The 23,193-nt window shown below is 41.6% G+C and overlaps 1 protein-coding gene and 1 long non-coding RNA gene across 3 annotated transcripts in view; one reads left to right on the top strand and one right to left on the bottom strand.

Moving 5' to 3' along the window:
* LOC122542263 (uncharacterized) overlaps positions 1-2,991 on the bottom strand; it is a 43,018-nt gene extending 40,027 nt beyond the window's left edge. The window contains exon 1 of the long non-coding RNA XR_015752565.1: positions 2,887-2,991. This is a non-coding gene — a long non-coding RNA (uncharacterized LOC122542263). The remainder of the gene's footprint in view (positions 1-2,886) is intronic.
* Positions 2,992-3,279: 288 nt separating this feature from the next.
* Positions 3,280-23,193, top strand: part of LOC122542262 (SUMO-conjugating enzyme UBC9) — a 47,050-nt gene continuing 27,136 nt past the window's right edge. Inside the window, exons 1-2 of one of the 2 annotated variants that reach the window (XM_043679815.2) lie at positions 3,280-3,485; positions 15,134-15,189. The gene's annotated coding sequence lies outside the window, so the exon portion shown is untranslated. The remainder of the gene's footprint in view (positions 3,486-15,133; positions 15,190-23,193) is intronic. The other variant, XM_043679814.2, reaches the window with a different exon arrangement.

The following is a 23,193-nucleotide window of genomic DNA, read 5'->3' as shown; positions in this document are numbered from 1 at the left end:
GCCTGGGACCAGTTAATATAGACATAAATACATCAGTAAAAAAAGATTATACAGCTATTATTACATTGTTGTTTGTTGGATCTTACTCTATGCAAATTGGCTGGCATGTTTACTTCAAAGAGTTATAGAGTTGTACAACATGGGAACAGACCCTTCAGTCCAACTTGTCCCCGACGAGCAGATATCCCAACCCAATCTAGTCCCACCTGCCAACACCTGGCCCATATCCCCTCCGAACCCCTCCTATTCATATACCCATCCAGACGTCTTTTAAACGTTGCAATTGTACTCACCTCCACCACTTCCTCTGGATGCTCATTCCATACATGTACAACCCTCTGCGTGAAAAAGTTGCCCCTTTTATATCTTTCCCCTCTCACCCTAAACCTGTGCCCTCTAGCTCTGGACTCCCCCACCCCACCCCACCCCAGGCAAGGGTTTACTTACAACAGTAAGCATGCTCCCAAAGTATCTCAGTAGCTGTAAAGGCCTCACAGTCCATTTTGAGGCGGTGAAAGGAGTAATGTTAGCATCAGTTATTTGTTTTTTCTTGGGAATAACACACAAGGTGGTCAAATATCCCATATTTTCTTGGACCGGTCGTATAAATTGGCTTTTTGCCCAGAGGTCCACTTCAGGCCTGGATGGGAAGTGTTTTATCCCAGACACCAGGCAGCTTTTTTCCTTTGTGCAAAATGTGGCATAGCAGGCAAATTTATAGCGCAGTCACGTAGGAGTCTGGGAGGAGCACAGACCTGGTATCATCAAAATTGGAGCAAATCACACAACTGCATAACTTCTTCCACATACATCTCCCATGGACACATGACAAGGCATATTAAGACCCTGCTGCCTCTCTCACTGGACACCCTGCAGTTTGCGTATCGTCCCAACCACTCAACTGATGATGCCATTTCCACCACCCTCCATCGGGCCCTTACCCATCTGGAGAAGGACACCTATGTCAGATTACTGTTCATGGACTTTAGTTCTGCATTTAACACCATCATTCCTCATCACGTGATTGCAAAGCTGAGACTATTAGGCCTAAATACCTTCCTTTGTATCTAGATCCTGGACTTCCTAACTGGGAGAGCTCAGTCGGTCCAGATTGGGAACAGCTTCTCCAATAACATCACACTGAGCACAGGGGGCCCTCAGGGCTGTGCGCTCAGTCCACTACCGTTCACTCTACTGACACACGGCTGTGCAGAGATGCAGGTCAAATTACATCATCAAATTCGCTGATGACACAACAGTAGTAGATCTCATCAGCAGGAACTATGAGTTAGCATACAGACAGGAATTTCAGCAGGTAATGGGCTTGTGCCAACAAGCGGTCTGTGAACGTGGACAAAACAAAAGAGATGGCTGTTGACTTCAGGAGGGCAAAGAGAGACCACTCTCTGCTGGAGATCGACAGCTCCCCATGGAGATCGTGAAGAACACCAAATTCTTGGCATCCACCTGGCAGAGATCTCACTTCGTCTGTCAACACCAGCTCCACAACCAGAAAAGCCCAGCAGCGTCTCTACTCCTCCCAACTCACCACATTCTACAGAGGGTTCATTGAGAGTACCCTGAGCTGCTGCATCACTGCTCGGTTTGGTAATTGCACCGCCTCAGACTCTAAGACTCTACAACAGATAGTGAGGACAGGTGAAAAGATCTCTCCTCTTCATTACAGACTTTTTCGCCACATGCAGCATCCAAAAGGCTAAGAGCATTGTGGAAAACCCCTCACTTAAACTCTTCTGCCTCCTACCATCTGGCAGAAGATACTGGAGCATTTGGTCTCTCACGGCCAGACTGTGCAACAGTTTCTTCCAGGTAAAAGAGAGTGCTGCAGATTAGAGTCAAGTATGGTGCTGGATAAGCACAGGAGGTCACGCAACATCCGAGGTTCAGGGTGGAAAAAAAAGAAAAATCGACATTTCGGCCAAAAGCCCTTCATCAGGAAGTTTCTTCTCCCAAGCCATCAGCCTCCTTAACATTGTACGATCAGACTTTTTTCCACTTGAAATTCTTTGCACAACTTAGAATTTACAAGAATAGTGTCTGTTAATTATCCTCTTTTTTTACACTGTAATTTGCATGTTTTGCACTTCTTAGGCACTTTATGCCATCCATGGTACAATCATGTACTTTCTGCCGTCCATGTAGCATCCTTGATCCTGGAGGAAAGCTGTCTCATTTTTAAAATTGTATTTGTTGTATATGATAGAAATGACAAATAAAACCTACTGTACTACTCTCTTTCTCAAACCCACCATCCCTGACTGATGTCAACATCTCACCAGCACCAGTCATGTTATAGCATCCACCTCCAAGTATCATCTCCACTACATCCCATGCTCAAGCTTCTACCAGCAAACTCCCACAGCCAAGCATCCCTTCAGTTTCTCTCAACCACATTTATAGAATCACATAGCACAGAAACAGACCCTTCGGTCCAAGCAGTCCATGCTAGCCACATTGCAAATGTAAACAACAGTTGGTCAACCTGCTAAAACAAGATGGCAATTCTAAAGGGCCAGCACTACCCCTCTCCCATGGGCTGAATGGCCTCATTCTGTGCTGCACCACTCTGGGTGGAACGTTTACTCAAACCACAGAAGAATGGTCAATAGATGTGGGTAAGGGAAGGCTTTTGATCCCTTTGCCCCCACCCCACCGTAAACTCTCCCGCGCGGCCTCCACCTTCTGGAAAGTTCTGCGAGTTGAACCAATGACGTCATCGCAGCGGCACCGCCATATGGCGGCTTCTCGAACATTCTTCGGCGTTTCCCGTTTAAAACGGCCTTTTCTACCGGAGGCGGGATGAAGAGGGAGAAGGAGGGTCAAAATAATAAATATTCACCTGCACTTAATAAAAAAAATACACACCGTGAGAGAATCACGAAAGAAAATACCCAAGGAAACGCTCTATAACGGTTTTTTTTTTCAAAACAGGACCGGAACAAACCGGTTCCAACCGGTCGGGGGCTCGATCTTTTAGGTGGCAAAAGACGCGCCTGATTTGATGTATTTTTAATACTCCCCCATCATCAAAACTTCCTTTGTTATTAAATAAAAGTTATGGGACTGAGGAATGATTATTAAAGACCCCGCGCTTTTCAACCGTTTCTACGTCTGACTTTTTTTTTGAACAACTGGCAGGCGCTAGGGCTGGGGAAAGGGACCGGAAGTGGTTCCTTTTGATTTCTCCGCAATCCCCCCCCCCTTCCCTCCTCTCACCTCCCCTCTTTGCAGGCACGTAGTCGTCCTGGTTGGGGTCCTGACGGGGTGGACGGGGTCCTGGTGCCGCCATATTGCAGTCAGATCCCTTGTTGTTCTGTGGATGTGAATGAGTCGCGGGAGAGACGGACGGTGGGAGAGGGAGAGAGAGGCATACACATTGCAATCGCTTCAGCTCCGTCACCTGAAGCACTTTCCCCTCCCCATCCCCCAACCCTCCCCTCCCCAAACCATCACTCGCGCTGAAGGTAAGTAGTGCTTCGTTACTTTTTTTTTAATAAAGCAACCTTTCCTTCACCACCACCACCCCCCCTCCCCATTCCAATAATGGGGTGTGGTTCCTAACATGTTAATAAGTATAATTTCCCTTCTCTTTCCCTTCCCTTCCTTTTTTCCATAACGCCCTCCTGCATGCTGATATGTAGTAGCTACAAACTGGGCAAGTGTATGTGTATACACTCACTTTTCCTCATTCTAGCTGTTGTAAATCTGAACGTTTTCTCAATACTTGGGTGTGCATCTCCCTGTTGCTGTTGAATTTGTTTAAGCTCCATATCGAAGTTCAGTTAGAATATTTCCGTCCTGGACAATTTTGAAAGGAACTTATTCTTTTTTAAACCATTCAGTAGGAACTTGTATTGGGGCGGTGGAGAGGAGAAGAGATTTTCATCTTAATTGTCTTTGTGCAAGTTCAATAAATGTTCGTTTTTATGTGTACTGCTTTCTGTAGGATGTGTGACCACAATTGTGAAGCTTTTTGGGAATGTTGGAGTTAAATATGAATTTAAAGTAGATATTGATGAAGGTTTGATTTGTGTAATCAAATAATTCTTTAATGAAAAAAATTGTAAGCTTGTCAGGGGGAAGTAGAGGATAATCTTGTAACGATCTATCTTGTTGCTACTTTTTTGGAAGTTAGGCAAACTTTAGTTTTTTTGAGCACAACTGATTGCGTCTCAATCTTTCTTCCCTGTGATGTCTTACTCTCTCTCTTTCAAATATAATACTGAATTTGCCCAGTTGTTTGCAAGAGCAAAGAGTCCTGTTATCATTCAGAGTAGGAAGTGTGCATGTGGGAGATGGTGTCTGGCAAAGTAGTGTTCTGCAAATGTTTATTGGCGTACTATTATAGGAAGCATTTATACTTTTTTGTAGAAGTCTGATATCAAGTACTTGTTAAAGTTAACTTAAATAATTTGTGTAGTTTATATTTGAGGAGAGAATTTCAGCACAGATATTGATCCTGTTATTTGAGTTAATCTTTGTGACTTTGTGCAGATTTTACAGTAGCAGTCCATTTGAACCAACTGCTCTAGCTATGTTTATACTCCACATAAACATTGTGTGTACTTCATCCTAATAAGTTCAATTTATTAATTTTCTCTTGTATACTTAATTATCTTACCCATGAATCATCCATGCTAGCTGCTTGTATAATATTTTCAGCTTTCTGTGGCAAAACGTTTTAGACTTTCAGAAAGAAACAGAGACTTAAGTTTTATTTGGGCGTGGGGGAAGAGGGAGGAAGAGCTTTTTTTAAATTGAACTTATGTTTTGTAATCACCCTGTTCAGAGATGGTATTAAACACCAATGGAGCTAGTGGAACTTTGAACCTAATAATCCTTTCGGTCCAGGTGTAGGGACACTACCACTGCACCACACGAGGACCCTCATGAAGAGATTGTTATTAGGTTGTATAGCTATGTTATCAGATGTCTGAGAAATGAACATGTACCTTAATTGCTAAGGAAACTGAAACTAAATGAGATAATAAACAGGCTGTGAAATCCCATTTCAACTAGAGGTCATAACCAGCAGGGTTCAAATAGTTCTTTCTTTTTCAATAGTAAGAATAGACTCAGTTTCTAAAGTGAAATCACGTAGGAGCCTGCTGAGAAAACTGAAATCTATAAAACCATAGAAAATCTTTGGCTATGCTGAAGATCTGGGTTTTAATAATAATTGATCGTACTGTACTCTGGTGTTATTGAGTATCCAGATGAAGATGCCTCTGGGAGAGTTAGGATGTCAGGTCTGTAATGGCCAAATTGAAAGATGTGTGTAGTTGTGACAGTAATTGAATCTGAACTTCTGATAGAGGAATGTGGTTATCGGAATATTTGAGGGTCATATCCTCCATGAAAGAGGGCAGTTGAACTCTACTGTCGGAAGTTGAGAGACTGGCTGTGCTTGGTGCCACATGCTGGGAGTGCTGCCTTGGTAAGCTTTGAAATATGTTGCCAGTTATTTATAATGTAGTTTATGCTTTCAACAGAACTTGCATGTTGGTTCATCTTTGTGTTGACTTTTAGTTTGAATGTTAAAGAAAAAGACTTAAAGTGAAATCTTGTCCATCAGTTTCTTCTTGGTGCCATTTGGGAAGTTCACTTGCATCGCAAATCTAACCATGATTTTTCACGGCAAAGACTGAACCTGTTCTTGTGTGCATATGTTTAGACAGCAGTCTGTAGAGGATAGTGATTATTTCTTCACTTCCTCATCCAGGCTTTAGTAAATTCAGGAATTTTGAGTCAACTATTCTGGTAAACTTGGTAAATTATGGAAGGCCAGACTTTGTTATACTTTCCTACCTGCACCTGTGGATTCCACCTTTTCCAAAACAGCCTGTCAGATAATGGAGGGAAGGTCATCTGGTCTGACCCTTTCTATATCTGTTTGTGCATGTCCACTGGGTGTGGGTACCCTGGCATAGGTAGGCAGTTGTTTATTCCTGATGGATCTGGAGAGGTTTGTGGTGAACTGTTGAGTTCCTGTGATCCTCAGTGGTGTTAGACAGGAAGTACCAGAATTATGGGTCAATAGTGAAGATAGTTTCTTGAAACAGATTGGTGTATTCCCCAGCGTGTGGTATCCTTGGACTCCTATGGTTGTAGCTTTGGAATTTCAAGAAACTGGGTATTGCAGTGTATCCTGTAGACAGGGTGCACCTCTGTCATGATACATTGGATGGAATTCCATTCAAATGGTCTACTTTGTGGATTAGATTGCTTACAGTGTGGAAACAGGCCCTTCGGCCCAACAAGTCCACACCGACCCGCAACCCACCCAGACCCATTCCCCGACATTTACCCCTTCACCTAACACTACAGGCAATTTAGCATGGCCAATTCACCTAACCTGCACATTTTTTGGATTGTGGGAGGAAACCCACGCAGACATGGGGAGAATGTGCAAACTCCACACAGACAGTTGTCTGAAGTGGGAATTGAACTCTGTCCCTGGCGTTGAGGCAGCAGGGCTAACCACTGTGCCAACGTGCCGCCCACTAATGGTGTCCAGCTTGTGGTGTTGGAGCTGCAATCATTCAAACAAGTGGGGCCTTTTCCATCACCCTTCTGACGTGTGCTTTGGAGACAGTGACTAGGCTCTGAATTCCTAGCATCTGACCTGCTTTTGCAGCCATTGTATTTATATGGCTGGCCCAAATTGCTCTCTGGTTAATGAGGGATGGTGCAAGTGCAAATAGTTTGGGAGTACAGAACTTGAGTATTGCTGTTAAACACTTGTCAAAGCTTTTTGTTTTGCAATCAGCAGGACAGTGTGGAAGAAATTTCATAGTCATATGGTATAGAAAGAGGCCTTTTGGCCTACCATGCCTATGCTGACCAACAGGAAAACCCTTCTACTTATGTGGATAGCTTGCAAGGGTAAGATGAAAAGCTTTGACAAAGCTGTATTCTTTTTAGCAATATTTATAATGCTAATGTTAAATTTTGGGAGTGGGCATTGTTGGAGGTTGTTGTCACCAGGCATGCATAGCCAAATGATTTGTTGGTACTCATCAGCCTAAGCTTGAGTAATGGTCAAGGTCATGCCACAAGTGGGCTTCATCTGAGGATTTGAGAATGGAACTGGACATTGTGCAGTCATTTATGAGCATCCCCTGATCTGACCTTTATGATGAAGAGAGAACTGAGGCAACTGAAGGTAGTTGGATCTAGGACATTGACCTGACTACTTCCTCCAGTGATATTTTGGACTGAGCAACTTTTTCCACTGTGATCTCCCTCTGAGTGAAGAGTTTTTCCCCGGACTCTAGTGAACTCTGTCTTCAGTTTCTTTAGGTTCCATTTACTCTAAGGCTGCCTCAATGTAGTCACTGTTGCTTTGCTTCTGGAATTCAGCTGCTTTTGTGCTTGGACAAAAAATTCGGTTAGATCTAGAGAATGCTAATGTTTAGCAGAGTATTGGTGCGGATGTACAATTTAACACCCTCCCTCCTTTGACTTCTTGGCTGATACTGATTGGAGTCAAGACTAGAGTGGTGCTGGAAAAGCACAGCAGATCAGACAGCATCTGAAGAGCAGGAAAGTCGACGTTTCGGGCAAAGGCCCTTCATCAGGAATTTCTGAAGGGTCTTTGCCTGAAACTTCAATTCTCCCGCTCCTCAGATGCTGCCTGACCTGCTGTGCTTTTCCAGCACCGCAAATCTTGACTCTAATCTCCAGCATCTGCAGTACCCACTTCTGCCTGATACTGATTGGGGTTGGGTTTGCCCATGTTTTTGTGGTCAAGGTATATCTGAACAGTTTTACTTTTTTCTGTTGGTTGTCTATTGTAATTGTCCTGAAGCAGCTTTGATAGAGGCACAGCTATATTTGTAACAGGGGAGTGCTTTGCCCAGTGATGTCCCAACTCCTTTTCCATTATGTTTTTTGTTTAATTCCAAGCAGCCAACTTGAACCCACTGCTTTCTAGTCCGTGTAACTCATGCTCAGCAAAAGTGAAATTCTGCTTTCAAAGCTTTTCATTTTGGAGGGAAAAATATCCTTCATTATTAAATACATTTGTGTATCCTCCTTTAGGAAGGAGCATGTAATTCCAAACTTTGAACAGGACTGAGATGCTGTGAAATGATCAGGCAGGCCTGTTGTTTATAACATTTCTTGCATTGACCTACATGTGGTATCCTCAATGGAGTCTGTTTGGCTTATAATTGAGGAGGATGGTGTTCTCTTGTTACTGTGATCCAGAATTTGCCCATATGCTTAGGAATCTTGTGACTTTAATCTATTTTTCTGATCAACCTGTTCAGAGATATTATTATACAATTCAGAAACACGTAGGACTTGAACCTGGGCCTCTGATCCATGAGTGCAGGCATTATCTCAATCCTATAGATTCTTTCACAGTTTGAATTGAATCTTATCATGTGCAAGCACTTTTAGAAATGCCCGAGTGCTGCACTTTTGTGAGTCTAGTGTCAGGCTATCCAACTGTAAGTACCAGAACATCTTTTTTCATTTATGTGCATGTGCTGCAGATTGTGATCATAGTGATTCTTTCCTCTTCTGGCTGGAGCCTGGGAACCTGACAGATCAACTGATGCCAAAAGTGTGGACCCCAATTATGGACACCATTGATGAAAATATTGCTTCGAAGTTGTTGGAAAACAAAACTAATAATAGGAATACAACAAGGTCTAGATTGTCAGTGATTGAAGATGAGCTACCCCAGAAGAGTCCTACCATTGCTGAAAGCATTCTTGTAGACTGAGGTTCTGAGGTTGAGATTATTTCTGACCCTGCCTGTGCAGATGTTGCTTTATCTCTGGACTTGAGTGCAGAAACCTGAGTTGAAAGCATCCTTAAGATGTCCTGAAGAAGGGCTCATGCCTGAAACGTCGATTCTCCTGCTCCTGATTGTACTGTAAAAAGCTAAATTAAGACTTCATAATTGAGGAAGGAAAAATGTAAGATGACTAACAATTAAGTCAACCTTTTCACTTTAAAGTGTGTACCAGGAGGATCCATGGTTCAGTTCTGGTCTTGGCTAGCTGGTTTCAGTTAGGGGTGCCACTGTAATCCAGTAGGGAGTGGAAAATGTTTTATTCTTCGATCCCTGATGAAAGTGCATGTGGATCTTAAATGGGGCCAGATTAGGCCGTCTCCCACACTGAAATTACGTATCTAATGCTGCTTTTCTAGGCCTGTATGCAGAATGGCTGCAGGGCTGTTGTGGCACTGTGGTACTGTCCCAGTTTCTGCATGAGAAGGCCTGGGTTTTCAAGTCCCAACTGCTTCAGAGGTGTGTCATGACATATCTGAGAAAAAAGGAGAAAGTGAGGACTGCAGATGCTGGAGATCAAAGCTGAAAATGTGTTGCTGGAAAAGTGCGGGTCAGGCAGCATCCAAGGAACAGGTAAATCAGCGTTTCGGGCATGAGCCCTTTTTCAGGATATCTGAGAACATTGATTACAAACCTACAGAATGGCTGTTAACTGCTATGGATGGGTATCTCTTTTTCTATCTTCTAATTTGGCATTTACATATTGTCTTAATTTAAAAGGAAGTGGCATGTATTATAAAGTGGTGAGAATGTGAATAGGATATAAGCAGGTAGAGAAAGACTTAAGTTCTGAGTTTTGTGAAACAAGAGGTTCAATTGAGCATGATGCAGATTAGATAACCTCAATCAACCCACCTCCAGGACTCTAACCCATGTAGTGCACAGAGGACGCTAATCCCCCCGCCTCCCTAATGCAGCACAGAGGACTCTAACTATCTCCTGCAAAACTATCTCTTGACTGAAGTAATTACTGTTTGAGGAATCCGTAGAATAGAGAGCGATTGAGCGAGGGAACAGTCTCTGGCATAGGGGAATACAGAGAGGGACCAAGGTTTAAAATCTTACCTTGTGGGCCCATCCATCTTGACACCGCTGTTCTGGGCAGCCGCTGACACTGTTCGATCTTAACTATCCGTTTGGATCCTGCCAACTATGCCAATATTGTTGTCCTATGTCGCAAAACGCTCCTTCTGTATTCCAGACCCTGGATGGGGAGAGACCAATTGCCCATGTGCACAGGGACATGAGTTCACGGTCTTCTGGAGTCATAGTCATAAGAGATGTACAGCACAGAAACAGACCCTTCGGTTCAACCTGTCCATGCCGACCAGATTTCCCAACCCAACCTAGTCCCACCTACCAGCACCTGGCCCATATCCCTCCAAACCCTTCCTATTCATATACCCATCCAGATGCCTTTTAAATGTTGCAATTGTACTAGCCGCCTCCACTTCCTCTGGAAGCTCATTCCATACACATACCACCCTCTGCATGAAAAAGTTGCCCCTTAAGTCTGTTTTATATCTTTCCCCTCTCACCCTAAACCTATGTTTTTTTAGTTCTGGACTCCCCCACCCCAGGGAAAAGACTTTATCTGTTTATCCTATGCATGCCCCTCATAATTTTGTAAACCACTCTAAGGTCACCCCTAAGCCTTTGATGCTCCAGGGAAAACAGCCCCAGGCCCCAGCCTATTCAGGCTCCCTGTAGCTCAAATCCTCCAACCCTGGCAACATCCTTGTAAATATTCTCTGAACCCTTTCAAGTTTTACAGCATCTTTCCGATAGGAAGGAGGCCAGAATTGCACGCAATATTCCAACAGTGGCCTAATCAATGTCCTGTACAGTTGCAACATTACCTCCCAACGTCTGTGCTCTGTACTCTGACCGATAAAGGAAAGCAGACCAAATGCTGCCTTCACTATCCTATCTATCTGTAACTCCACTTTCAAGGAGCTATGTACTTGCACTCCAAGGTCTCTTTGTTCGTCAACACTCCCTAGGACCTTACCATTAAGTGTAGAAGTCCTGCTAAGATTTGCTTTCCCAAAATGCAGCACCTCGCATTTAGCTGAATTAAACTCCATCTGCCACTTCTCAGCCCATTGGCCTATCTGATCAAGATCCTGTTGTAATCTGAGGTAACCTTCTTCACTGTCCATAACACTTTCAATTTTGGTGTCATCTGCAAACTTACTAACTGTACTCTTATGCTTACATCCAAATCACTTATGCAAATGACAAAAAGTAGTGGACCCAGCACCGATTCTTGTGGCACTCCACTGGTCACAGGCCTCCAGTCTGAAAAGCAATCCTCCACCACCACCCTCTGTCTTCTACCTTTGAGCCAGTTCTGTATCCAAATGGCTAGTTATCCCTGTATTCCGTGAGATCTAACATTGCTAATCAGTCTCTCATGGGACCCTTGTCGAACTCCTTACTGAAGTTCATATAGATCACATTTACCGCTCTGCCCTCATCAATCTTCTTTGTTACTACTTCAAAAAGATTCAATCAAGTTTGAGAGACATGATTTCCCATGCACAAAGCCATGTTGACTATCCCTAATCAGTCCTTGCCTTTCCAAATACATGTACATCCTGTCCCTCAGAATTCCTTCAACAACTTGCCTACCACTGACGTCAGGCTCACTGGTCTATAGTTCTCTGGCTTGTCCTTACCATCTTTCTTGAACAGTGGCATCATGTTAGCCAACCTCCAGTCTTCCGTCACCTCACCTGTGACTATCGATGATACAAATATCTCAGTAAGAGGCCCAGCAATCACTTCCCTAGCTTTCCACAGAGTTCTAGGTTACACCTGATCAGCTCCTGGGGATTTATCCACTTTTAACCGTTTCAAGACATTAGCACTTCCTCCTCTGTAATCTGGACATTTTGTAAGGTGTCACCATCTATTTTGCTACTTTCTATATCTTCCACATCCTTTTGGACAGTAATTACTGATGCAGAAATACTCATTTAGTAGCCCCCCTCCCAATTTTCTGTGGCTCCACACAAATGTCGCCTTGCTGAACTTTGAAGGGCCCTATTCTCTCCCTAGTTACCCATTTGTTCTTAATGTATTCGTAAAAACCCTTTGGATTCTCCCTACTTCTATTTGCCAAAGCTGTCTCATATCTCCTTTTCTGGTTTCCCTCTAAAGTATACTCCTACTGCCTTCTCTGGAACAGCAGTTTCCCAATTAACTATATAGTTATTTTACGAGGAGGAGCATCCAGGTAACTGTCCTTTCAAATTCATTTCAGTACTGTATGAGCACGCAAGTGTTTTGATATGATGGCCTTTTGCAAACAGCTCCTTCTGCTGAGCTGCCAATGTCTGGCATTCTGGGCCCTAAACCTTTGTCTCCATACCCATTCTCTCTCCCCTTGAAGTTCTCTTTCACACTTATTCGTCTATCTAGAGTTTTTGATGTCCTGTATGTGGGTGTCCATTTGATTAATTACGTGTATGGTATTTTCTGGGTAAAGACACTCTAATTCTATTTTGTAACTGTATGTCAGTTGTTTCTAGACTGAGCCAGTGTGTTGTTGGAAGAATTATTTGCTGTCGCGTTGAGGTTGGGAGTCTAATTTCAGAAATTTTTTCTGGTTGCATTAGGATACAGTTAGAATTTTGCATCAATTCCTGATGGTAATTATAAGATTTAAAATGTTTCCCTTGTTCTTATAATCAGTTTGAATTGAAAACAGATTTATTTAATTCCTTGTGGTGAAGATGTGTTCTAAGCAAATCTTTGAACTAATGCCCTTTTATGCCACAATACTTGTGATTTCTGATTTCCAGCAGTGGCATTATGTAGCCAGTTTTTTTGGCTTTGTCCAATACAAAATGCTTTCTCCAAACTAATACTATAAACAATACTGAAGATACCTTCTGTTTTAGTGGACACAGTGTAAACACTTCACACACCCACAGTTATCCTTCAGTGACATTGTGTCAGCTTTGGGTAAGGTAGAAATAATCTGATGCCTGTTCGTACCTTACCTGGAAAAGGGTATTGAAAATTAGGCTTTTTTTTTTAAAGAGTGAAATTGGGAAAGATCTATGTACAAATTATGGAAGTTTGATTGGCATTTGTAGATGAAAATTCAATGTTGTATGAATTGTAATTTAATTTTGGCTGATCCAAGTTGTTATTCAAAGCTACTGTATTAAGGAGTGTGGGGCAAAGGTGGATTATGAAGATAATTTATAGGTCAGTTGTGATCTCACTGACAAACGTGAGGTCATAATTATAGCCTAGAGATATTCTTGTTCATCGTATAAACCATCTGTGATAGCTACAAAGCTCTGATCTGGATTCTTAATTTTTAAACCTGTTCTGAAGGCTCAAATATATTGATAGTCGACCACCATTTTAATTTATTAGATTAGAGCATGTTTCTCTGTTATTTATCAGGATTAAATATTGGAAATGTTGGATGTAAATTGGAAAGTAAAAACATATGAAAATGGTTGGAATGGCATTAAATATAAATAAATGGATTACTAATCAGCTGTGAACTAAATGAATGAAAAAGAAACAGGTTTGAGCTGAATGTTCTTTTCTGACAGGTTGCACCCAGTTTAGGGGCTTGGAAAATCACATACGGACAAATTATTGATTAAAATATTGGTGTCAATTGAGAGGCATAAATGAGTCTTTTATACCTCAGACAGTGAAGCACTTTCCTCAGCTGGACTGGACTGTTGTCTGAGATCTCTGGGAGAAATAAGTTGGCTTAAATGTTCTATTTCAGTTTAAGAAAACAACTTTAATTAAACTGTTGAACTGAATTTATTCCGGGTTACTTGCGCTCGGGCTATTGAGGTAATTTTGTAACCTGTAGAACTATAAGAAACAGTGCATTTCATGAATGCGAATTAACATTTGTCTCCTGTTTGATCTGCTGAGTAGCTTTCTTTTACAAAGGGCATGCAGTGCTTCAATTTTTACACAAAAATTGTTTCACTTGTAAATCTCAAAGTGCAATAAAAATGGTGCTGTGGATGATCAATGCATTTTTTTTGGTTTATCTAAATCTGATTTTTTTCCCTTCATGAAAATGCTGGCTCATGGGATAATCGTTCATTTGTAAGATGGACTGTTTGTGCAGCTGGATTCAAGCCAGCCATTCTTTAACATCTCGTACAATTTTCAGAAGAGGTCACTAAACAACAGCCAGGAAGTAAAATATTTGATGCTTGCCCTTCTCTCCCTTCCTTCCTCTATTTGACTTGGGAGCATGGAAATTGTGGTTTGTTTAGCTCAGTCACTAATTTGCAGTCAAAGACTTGAATTGCAGACCTTCTGTTTGGGGCATTAACCCATCAAATTAGCACAATGGTGTTTTAAAATCTGTACTAAGGTTACTTGAAAATAATTGGAAGTAAAATGACAAATTATTTATGATTAGATTACATTAGTGTGGAAACAGGCCCTTCGGCCCCACAAGTCCACACCGACCCGCCGAAGCGTAACCCACCCATGCCCCTACATTTACCCTTACCTACCACTACTGGCAATTTAGCATGGCCAATTCACCTGACATGCACATCTTTGGACAGTGGGAGGAAACCGGAGCACCCGGAGGAAACCCACGCAGACACTGGGAGAACGTGCAAACTCCACACAGTCAGTCGCCTGAGGTGGGAATTGAATCCGGGTCTCAGGCGCTGTGAAACAGCAGTGCTAACCACTGTGCCACCGTGCCGCCCACCGTTTAAGCCAAAAACTAATGGGACAATTTATTTTTGTTTTTTGAATGTTAGATTTACCAGTGTCCTGCTTTTGGTTGTGTTTTGCTGAGATACCTGAAAAAATAGTTCTTGTATATCTGAACCTTGTTCAAAGTTTATTAGGACAGTTGAAAAGTGTGCAATCTTAAATAATAGATATCATGTGAAAGGAAGGCATATTGACAATGTTCTGCAAATTTAGTGCTACATGGTTAACTATTTGTATTTTATTGATTTAGCAATTATTAATTTTTAAGCAAAGGACTCCTTTGTAGTTTAACCCATAGTTAAGAATTGCAATGATCTCTACCGTAAACAATTCCTATGGCAAAAAAAAATTGGTGCTCCTGTAGCCCTCTGTGTAAGGATATTTCTTTAACCACATTCCTCATTATTTTGAATGTGGTTTTACCTGGATTTAAATGATAACACTGTCAAAGCCAGGCCACAGTTTGGACAGAAACTCTTACATTAACCCAGAGCAAGTTGCATTTAGGATAACACAACCAATGTCAGGCATTCACATTCCTGTTTCCATCTTTCATTTGATCTGTATGCTCAGGATTGAGACAGTGTGGTGACAAGAAAACATTGAAAGTGCCCACATCAAACTGAAAGGTACAAATTTTTTCTGTTTAATTGGTTTATATTTGTGAATACTTGGGCTGTTTTAAGGTTGATCTAGTAACTTTATCCAAAATATTATCCTGCCTTTACAGATGCTGATTGACTTGGTGCATATTTCCACAAATCGTAGTTTTGCTTCCATCTGTACTTTCAGTAATCATGTTTTTAAAGTAAGCTACCAAAGCCCACTTGTCCACGTATAACATAAACAATCCTGTATTCTCCTCTACCTGTTTCTGAAACCTCTTGGCTTTATCACGAAGTCAAATAAGCTATTCAGCTTCTGTTAATGACATTATGGCTGGTGTGTATGTTAATTCTGTTTCCCAATATTTGAATACCCCTGATGTTACCCAACAATTCAATCTGCAGTACCTTAATTTCCAATATTAAATATTCAAAGAACGAAGAGCCTGTTTTAGATCCTTCAAGAAAGCTAGTGGAACGTGTGTGCAAGTTTTGCTAGTTATACAACCACTTCATGTTGATGGTTAATATTGTAGTTTTAATTTGGTAACTCAGTAACCAAATTGTAGGAAATATGTTTTGATGCTGAAGTGCATTACATCCTGACTCACTTTCTTACCCTTTGCTATGGGGTAAGGATGAATGTGGGGGTGGTCAGAATAGGGTTTGCTCCCTCAGTTTGCTAAGTAGCTGGCGTATCCACTTTCTGCTGCAATGGAACCATGATTATTCTCCTGTAGAATTGTAGAGTTTATGTGGTCAAATGCCTTTTGGTTTATGATGTCTACTAAATCGCCAACTAGTTCCCTTCTATAGGGAGAGGCTGAACAGGCTGGGGCTGTTTTCCCTGGAGCGTGGGAGGCTGAGGGGTGACCTTAGAGGTTTACAAAATTGAGGGGTATGGATAGGATAAAGTCTTTTCCCTGGGGTCGGGGAGTCCAGAACTAGAGGGCATGGGTTTAGGGTGAGAGGGGAAAGATATGAGAGACCTAAGGGGCAACTTTTTCATGCAGAGGGTGGTACGGGTATGCAATGAGTTGCCAGAGGAAGTGGTGGAGGCTGGTACAATTGCAACATTGAAGAGGCATTTGGATGGGTATATGAATAGGAAGGGTTTGGAGGGATATGTGCCGGTGCTGGCAGGTGGGACTAGATTGGGTTGGATATCTAGTGGGCGGCACGGTGGCACAGTGGTTAGCACTGCTGCCTCACAGCGCCAGAGACCCGGGTTCAATTCCCGCCTCAGGCGACTGACTGTGTGGAGTTTGCACGTTCTCCCCATGTCTGCGTGGGTTTCCTCCGGGTGCTCCGGTTTCCTCCCACAGTCCAAAGATGTGCAGGTCAGATGAATTGGCCATGCTAAATTGTCTATAGTGTTAGGTAAGGGGTAAATGTAGGGGTATGGGTGGGTTACGCTTCGGCGGGGCGGTGTGGACTTGTTGGGCCGAAGGGCCTGTTTCCATACTGTAAGTAATCTAATCTAATCTAATCTGGTCAGCATGGACGGGTTGGACCGAAGGGTCTGTTTCCATGCTGTATATCTCTGACTCTATGACAGAACTTTATAGTTTTTGTAGTTTCTGGAGATATATTTCAAGGATAGACAAAAAGAAAAGTAAGTCTCAGTTAATTTAAATATTTCCCAGTGGTTTTTGCAAAAAGTCCCTTCAGATTAACCCCTTTGTTTGGATACACAAACTTAATGTAACAAAACTTGGCCATTTCCAATGCTCTGAGGTGTTTCATTATTTGTACGTTGAGTTCTACCTATTGTTTAACTAATGTATGTTATCTAACCAGTTTCTCTAGATTGCTAACATTGTGTGACTATTGGATGTTGTCGCTCAATTTGTCTATAGGGTGAAAGTGGGCAAATGGATTTTGAGTGCCCAAACAAAGCAAAATAAAACCTAGCTAGCAATTGGGTGGGGAATGTAGTAAGTCATGCAGTCATAGGTCTGTTTCCATGCTGCACATCTGTCGTTCCAAATCGTCTGTGCTGACCAGATACCATAAATTAATCTGGTCCCATTTGTCAGCACTTAGCCCATATCTCCCTCAACCATTCCCATTCATATACCTGTCCAGATGCCTTTTAAATGGTGTAATTGTACCAGCAGCCTCCACTTTTGGTCCATACATGCACCGCCCCTTGCATGAAAAAGGTTGCCCCTTAGGTCCCTTTTATATCTTCCACCCTAAACCTATGCTGTCTAGTTCTGGACTAGCCCAACCCAGGGAAAAGACCAATTCTATTTAGTCTATCCATGCCCCTCATGATTTTATGAACCTCTATAAGGTCGTCCCTCAGCCCCTCTCTATAGGGGAGATAGCCCCAACCTATTCAGCCTCTCCTATATCTCAAACCCTCTGACCCTGGCAACATCCTTAAATCTTTTCTGGAACCCTTTTGAGTTTCACACTGTCATTCCTATAGAAGGGAGACAAGAATTGTGCACAATATTCCAAAAGTGGCCTAACCGCTATCTTGTATAGCTGCCACATGACATTCCAATGCCTATATGCAATGCTCTAACCAATAAAGGCAAGCTTACCAAATGCTAGCTTCACTATCCTGTCTACCTGTGACTCCACTTTCAAGGAGTGAAATTTTCTGGAAAAGTATTCGTGTAGTTCATATTGCTGGAGGAAAGGAATGGGGCAGGATATGAGAAATTTGCAAGTGTGTAAATTTTTGGTGCAAAGAAAATCAGTTGTTTGAAATTTGTAGTTAATGATAAACCCTAAAAGTACTCAAATCTGGTAGCATCTAATGTGACATGGATTTGATGTTTCAGGTTGATGATCTTTCGTCAAAATGGTCAGCAAATTGAAATAAATTCTGCTGTGCTTTCTCCCTCCCATACTTCTCCATTGATGCCATTGGACCTACTGAGTATTTCCAGCATTTTTGGTTTTTAGTTATGGAAATTATAGAATTTGTTTTTCTGGGGCTCAGGGATCAGAGGGATTCTACAGGATGGGAAGATAGGAGTCCAGAAGATTCAGGAGCTCTGATTCTCAATAGTTTCTGGTGGAGGCAGTCAGGAAGAGGATACCAGAGAGCGTGGTTGATTAACTTTAATGGTTTCAACAATGCCTCGTTGAAAAGCATGGAGTCGGGTTGGTGGAAAGTTGGTAAATTTAGATCAAAATTGGATAAAGCATGGTCAGCTTGAGGTGAAAGACAACATCTTGCACCTCTCAGGTTTAACACTCGTACAGACTTGCAGTGTGGAGATTAGGGAATTCAATGGTTTCCTGAACTTTGTATTTTAAAGTAACTTGTATTAATCTTCAAAAGAGATGCTGTACATGATCTTGTTTAGGTAGCATGGTCAGCTGTTCAACCCTATCAACCCTACTACAGTAAGCTCATTCATCATTATTTGAGAAGTTTCTACAGTATATAGAAAGTATTGGGCAGATGTAAGAAATTGTAATGTTAATTCTCTGTATTTGTGCTGTTGCTCTTAATTACCACTTTTTGTAAAGATGATCAATCCTAATAAGATGGCATAATCATAAAACAATATTTCTTAAGCACAATTCTCCTCTGTTGCTAGTAATGACAATTCTAGGGAATAAGGGAAGTTTGCCTTCAGTTTCAAAGTGGACTGAGAATATTTCAAGTTCCAAGATGTGATTTGTCCAAACGTCAGTTAAAAGTATAGAATGGTTTCTCACTGTGTTGTCACTTACATTACCTTGCATTGACAGTTTGAGCTTACGTGAATGTGCAGATTGTGTTGTGAGCTCTGTTTTTAGTGAAGTGTGAATTGTTCAGTTGAACGTTACTGTTCTAGGGAAGTTGCATTGATTGGGCATTTATATTAGAGCCGTCATATAGATATGAATTGCTTGTTGTGCTTGGCATACTGGGAACAGAGTTAGAACATGGTTGTTTTTCTTTATATTCAATGTGGGGTAGAGTCATAAATATATAGCATGGAAACAGACCCCTTGATCCAACATGTCGATGCTAGCCAGATATCCTAAAATTATCTAGTCCCATTTGCCAGTATTTGGCCCATCTACCCTTCAACCCTTCCTATTTATATCCCCATCCAGAAGCCTTTTTTAAATGTAATTGTACTATCCTCCTCTACTTCCTTCAGCAGCTCATACCATACTTGCACCGCACTCTGCGGAAAAGGTTGCCCCTTGGGTCCCTTTTAAGTCTTTCCCCTCTCATTGTAAAGCTATGTCATCTAATTTTGGATGCCCCTACCCTTGGGAAAAGACTTGTCTACTTAACATATCCATGCACCTCATGATTTTATAAATCTCTAAGGTCACCCAGCTGCCTCGATTTCTCCAGGGAAAATAGCCCCAATCTATTCAGACTCTCCCTATATCCCAAACTCTCCAAACCTGGGAGCATTCTTGTAAATCTTTTCTGAACCCTTGCAAGTTTCACAACAACCTTCCTATAACAGGGAGACCAGAATTGCGCACAATATGCCAAAAGTGGCCTAACCAATGTCCTGTACAGCCGCAACATGACCTTCCAACTTCTATGCTCAATGCACTGACCAATAAAAGCAAGTATCCCAAATGCTGCCTTCAATATCCTTTCCTTAAGTGTCCAGAGGCCAGTTAAGTCAGTCACATGTAAGAGTAGCTAATTTCCTTCCCTGAAGAACATTGGTGAATTGTTTTAATGAAAATCAACAGTTATGTAATCAATAATAGACTTTTTTTTCTAAATTTATTTGGTGAAATTTTGAATTTAACATCTGCTCTGGTGAGATTTAAACCCATGTCCCACAAGCATTAGCCTGGGGTTTTTGATAATCAGTCCAATGACATTACTGGCCTCCTGTTATGATAGTCGGTGCTACTTTCCTGTTCTACTTGAGCATAGAGCTGTACAGTGTGGAAACCAGCCCGTTGGTCCAAACTGTCCATGCTGACCAGATCTCCTTAATAAATCTAGTCCCATTTGTCAGCATTTGACCCTTATCCCCCTAAACTCTCTCTTATTCATATACCCATCCAGATGCCTTTTAAATATTGTAATTGTACTGGCTACCTCCACTTCCTCTGGCGTTCCATACACACCATTCTGTGGAAAAGTTGCCTCTTGGGTCCATTTTAAATCTTTCCCTGCTCACCCTAAGCCTATGCTGTCTAGTTCTGGACTTAACCACCCCAGGGAAAAAGACCTTGTCTATTCATCTTCATGCACCCCCATGATTTTATAGACCTCTAAGATCACACCTTAGCCTCTGAAAACAGCCCCAGTCTATTCAGCCTCCCTATAGCTTAATCTTCCAACCCTGGCACCATCCTCGTAAATCTTTTCTGAACCCTTTCAAGTTTTGCAACATCCTTCTGATAGAAAGGAGACTAGAATTGCACGCAATATTTCAAAAGTGGCCTAACCAATGTCCTGTGCAGCTGCAATATGATCTCCAATGCTTATAACTCAATGCACTAACCAATAAAGGCATGCGTACCAAGCACTGTCTTCATTGTCCTGTCTACCTGTGACTCCACTTTCAAGGAACTATGAATCTGCATTCAAAGATCTTTGTTCAGCGACACTCCCCAGGTCCTTACCATTAAGTGTAGAGGTCCTGTCCTGATTTGTCTTTCCAAAATGCAGCACTTCACATTTATCTAAATTAAACTCAATCTGCCACTCCTGGGCCCATCTGATCAAGATCCCATTGTTCTGAAAAAACTTTTGCTGTCTACTACACCTCCAATTTTGGTGTCATCTGCAAACTTACTATAGCTCCTATGTTCACATTCAAATTGTTTATACAAATGACAAAATAGTGGACTCGGCTCCGCTCCTTGTGGCACATTGGTCACAGGCCACCAACCGAAAATGCAACCCTTCAGCACCACCCTGTGCCTTCGAGCCAGCTCTGAATCCCAATGGCTAGTTCTCCCTGTATTCCATGAGCTCCAACCTTACTAACCCCTCTATTATGAGGAATCTTGTTTGAAAGTCTTATTGAAATCCATGTAAATCACGTCCACAGCTTTGCCCTCATCAAACCTCTTTGTTACATCATCAAAAAAAACTCCATTCTAGTTTGGGACGTGATTTTTCCAGGCACAAAGCAGTGTTGACTAATCATCCTTGCCATTCTAAATATGTGTAAATCCTGTCCCTCGGGTTCCCTCCAACAACCTGCCCACCACTGATGTCATGCTTCCCTGGCTTTTCCTTACCACCTTTAAATATTTGCACCATGTTAGCTAACCTGCAGTCTTCCGGCACTTCACCTGTGGCTATTGATAGAAGTATCTCAGCAAGGGGCCCAGCAATCATTTTCCTAGCTTCCCACAGTTTTAGGGTACAACCGATTATCATCTAATGTGATATCATTGAGCATGAGATTTAACACAACAATGATTCACAGCTCTCTGGGGTAGAAGCTTCTTCAAAATTCAGCACCCTCCTTGCATGAAGAAATAATTTCCACCGCTATCTTTTATGACCTATCTGTTACCTGAAGATTATTGCCCTGGTTTGGACTGACCAGCTAAGGAAGCACTTGCCTAAATCCTCCTTTTACATCCTGCAATAATTTATGTTTTAAGGTCACTTGTAAGAAATGGAAGCCCAGTCTCACCAATCTCCATGAAATAGTCCTGCCACTCCAAGGATTAATTTGGTGAACTTCCATTGCACTCTTATGGAAAATGTTCTCCCTGTTTTGATAAGGGAACTAAAACAATAAATAGTATTCCACGAGAAGTCTCACTGAGGCTCTATACAATCTTACTGTAGTCAAATTCCCTTGTGATCAAGGCCAGTATACCATTTATCTTCTAATTGCTGCTCCATTTGTATGATTATTTTGAGTCATGACAATGGACACTACAATTCTGCTGTTAATCAATTTTCAATCTATTCTAACAAATTCAATGCACTCTGACTTTATTTGCTAACCTGTTCAGGACCTTACCAAAAGCCGCCTCGAAATTCAAATGCAGTATGTCTACTGGTTCTCCTTTGTACACTCTAAGCATTATCATCAAAAAGCTTGTCAAATGTGATTTCCCTTGTAAATCCATGTTGACTATCCAATTTTACCGCTTTCTAACTGTTCAACTACTGTATCTCTTTTAATAGATTCTAACATTATCCTTACTAGTGTCATATGAATAATTCTGTAGTTCTCCATTCTCTCTCGCTTTCCTACATTCCACTACCCAAAATCCTTGCCAGATCCATTGAACTTTGTATGATAACCACCAGTAGATCCCCTATCTCTGTAGCTACTTTTAATGTTCAGGGATGAAGCTTACCTGGCATATATCACCTTTCAATCCAGTTAAATTTTCACTTATTACTTCCTTACTAAATTGTTTTAGTTCCTTAGTTTCACAAATCAATTAGTTAGAGAGAGAAAGACATCCTGCTTCATTCTTTAAGAAGTTTGAAGGAACTGTTAAGTTTCTCAACAGTTCCTGGTTCTGCACTATAAATTCTCCAGTCCTACCTGTGATGGCCCCATGTTGTACTATCTAATGGTTTTCTTTTCAATACCCAAAAAAGTTGTTCTTAAGTCTACCTTTGTTCCTTGCTAATTGGCATTTATATTCTCTTGGTCAGTTTTCTATTCCTTTTGGGTTCTAAATTGCTCCCTAAATCTCCAGACTTGCCATTCATTGTGGCATCCTGCCATGCTTTGATCTAATGCAATCCTTAACACATTCCAATAATCGCACTTGTTTTATCTTTCCCATTGGGCGTTTGTGCTTTAAGTTTGTTATAGATTGTGTAGTATTTATTTTTCTGTATTGCCTGTCTACTTTTGAATCTTTGGGTGTATCTGCCAAATCCATCATAGTCAACATGCCCCTTTATTTCTTAATTTAATTGCCACGATCCTAGTTTTACAATGCACTTGACTTATTTAAACTTAATGCAAGAATCTATTATTGTTACCGTGTTTCCCAAAGGCTCCTTCATAGTAAGGTTATTGCTTAGTCCTTTATAATTATGCAACACCAAATCCAAAATAGTTTGATTCCTAGTTGGCTCCTCAAAAATCCATTTAT

This window comes from Chiloscyllium plagiosum, unplaced genomic scaffold (genome assembly GCF_037043375.1).
Source record: "Chiloscyllium plagiosum isolate Xiang-an unplaced genomic scaffold, Cpla_swu_hap1 HiC_scaffold_33, whole genome shotgun sequence".
Lineage (NCBI taxonomy): Eukaryota > Metazoa > Chordata > Chondrichthyes > Orectolobiformes > Hemiscylliidae > Chiloscyllium > Chiloscyllium plagiosum.
Note: the sequence above shows the minus strand (reverse complement) of the source record. Positions and strands in the feature narration are given on the sequence as shown.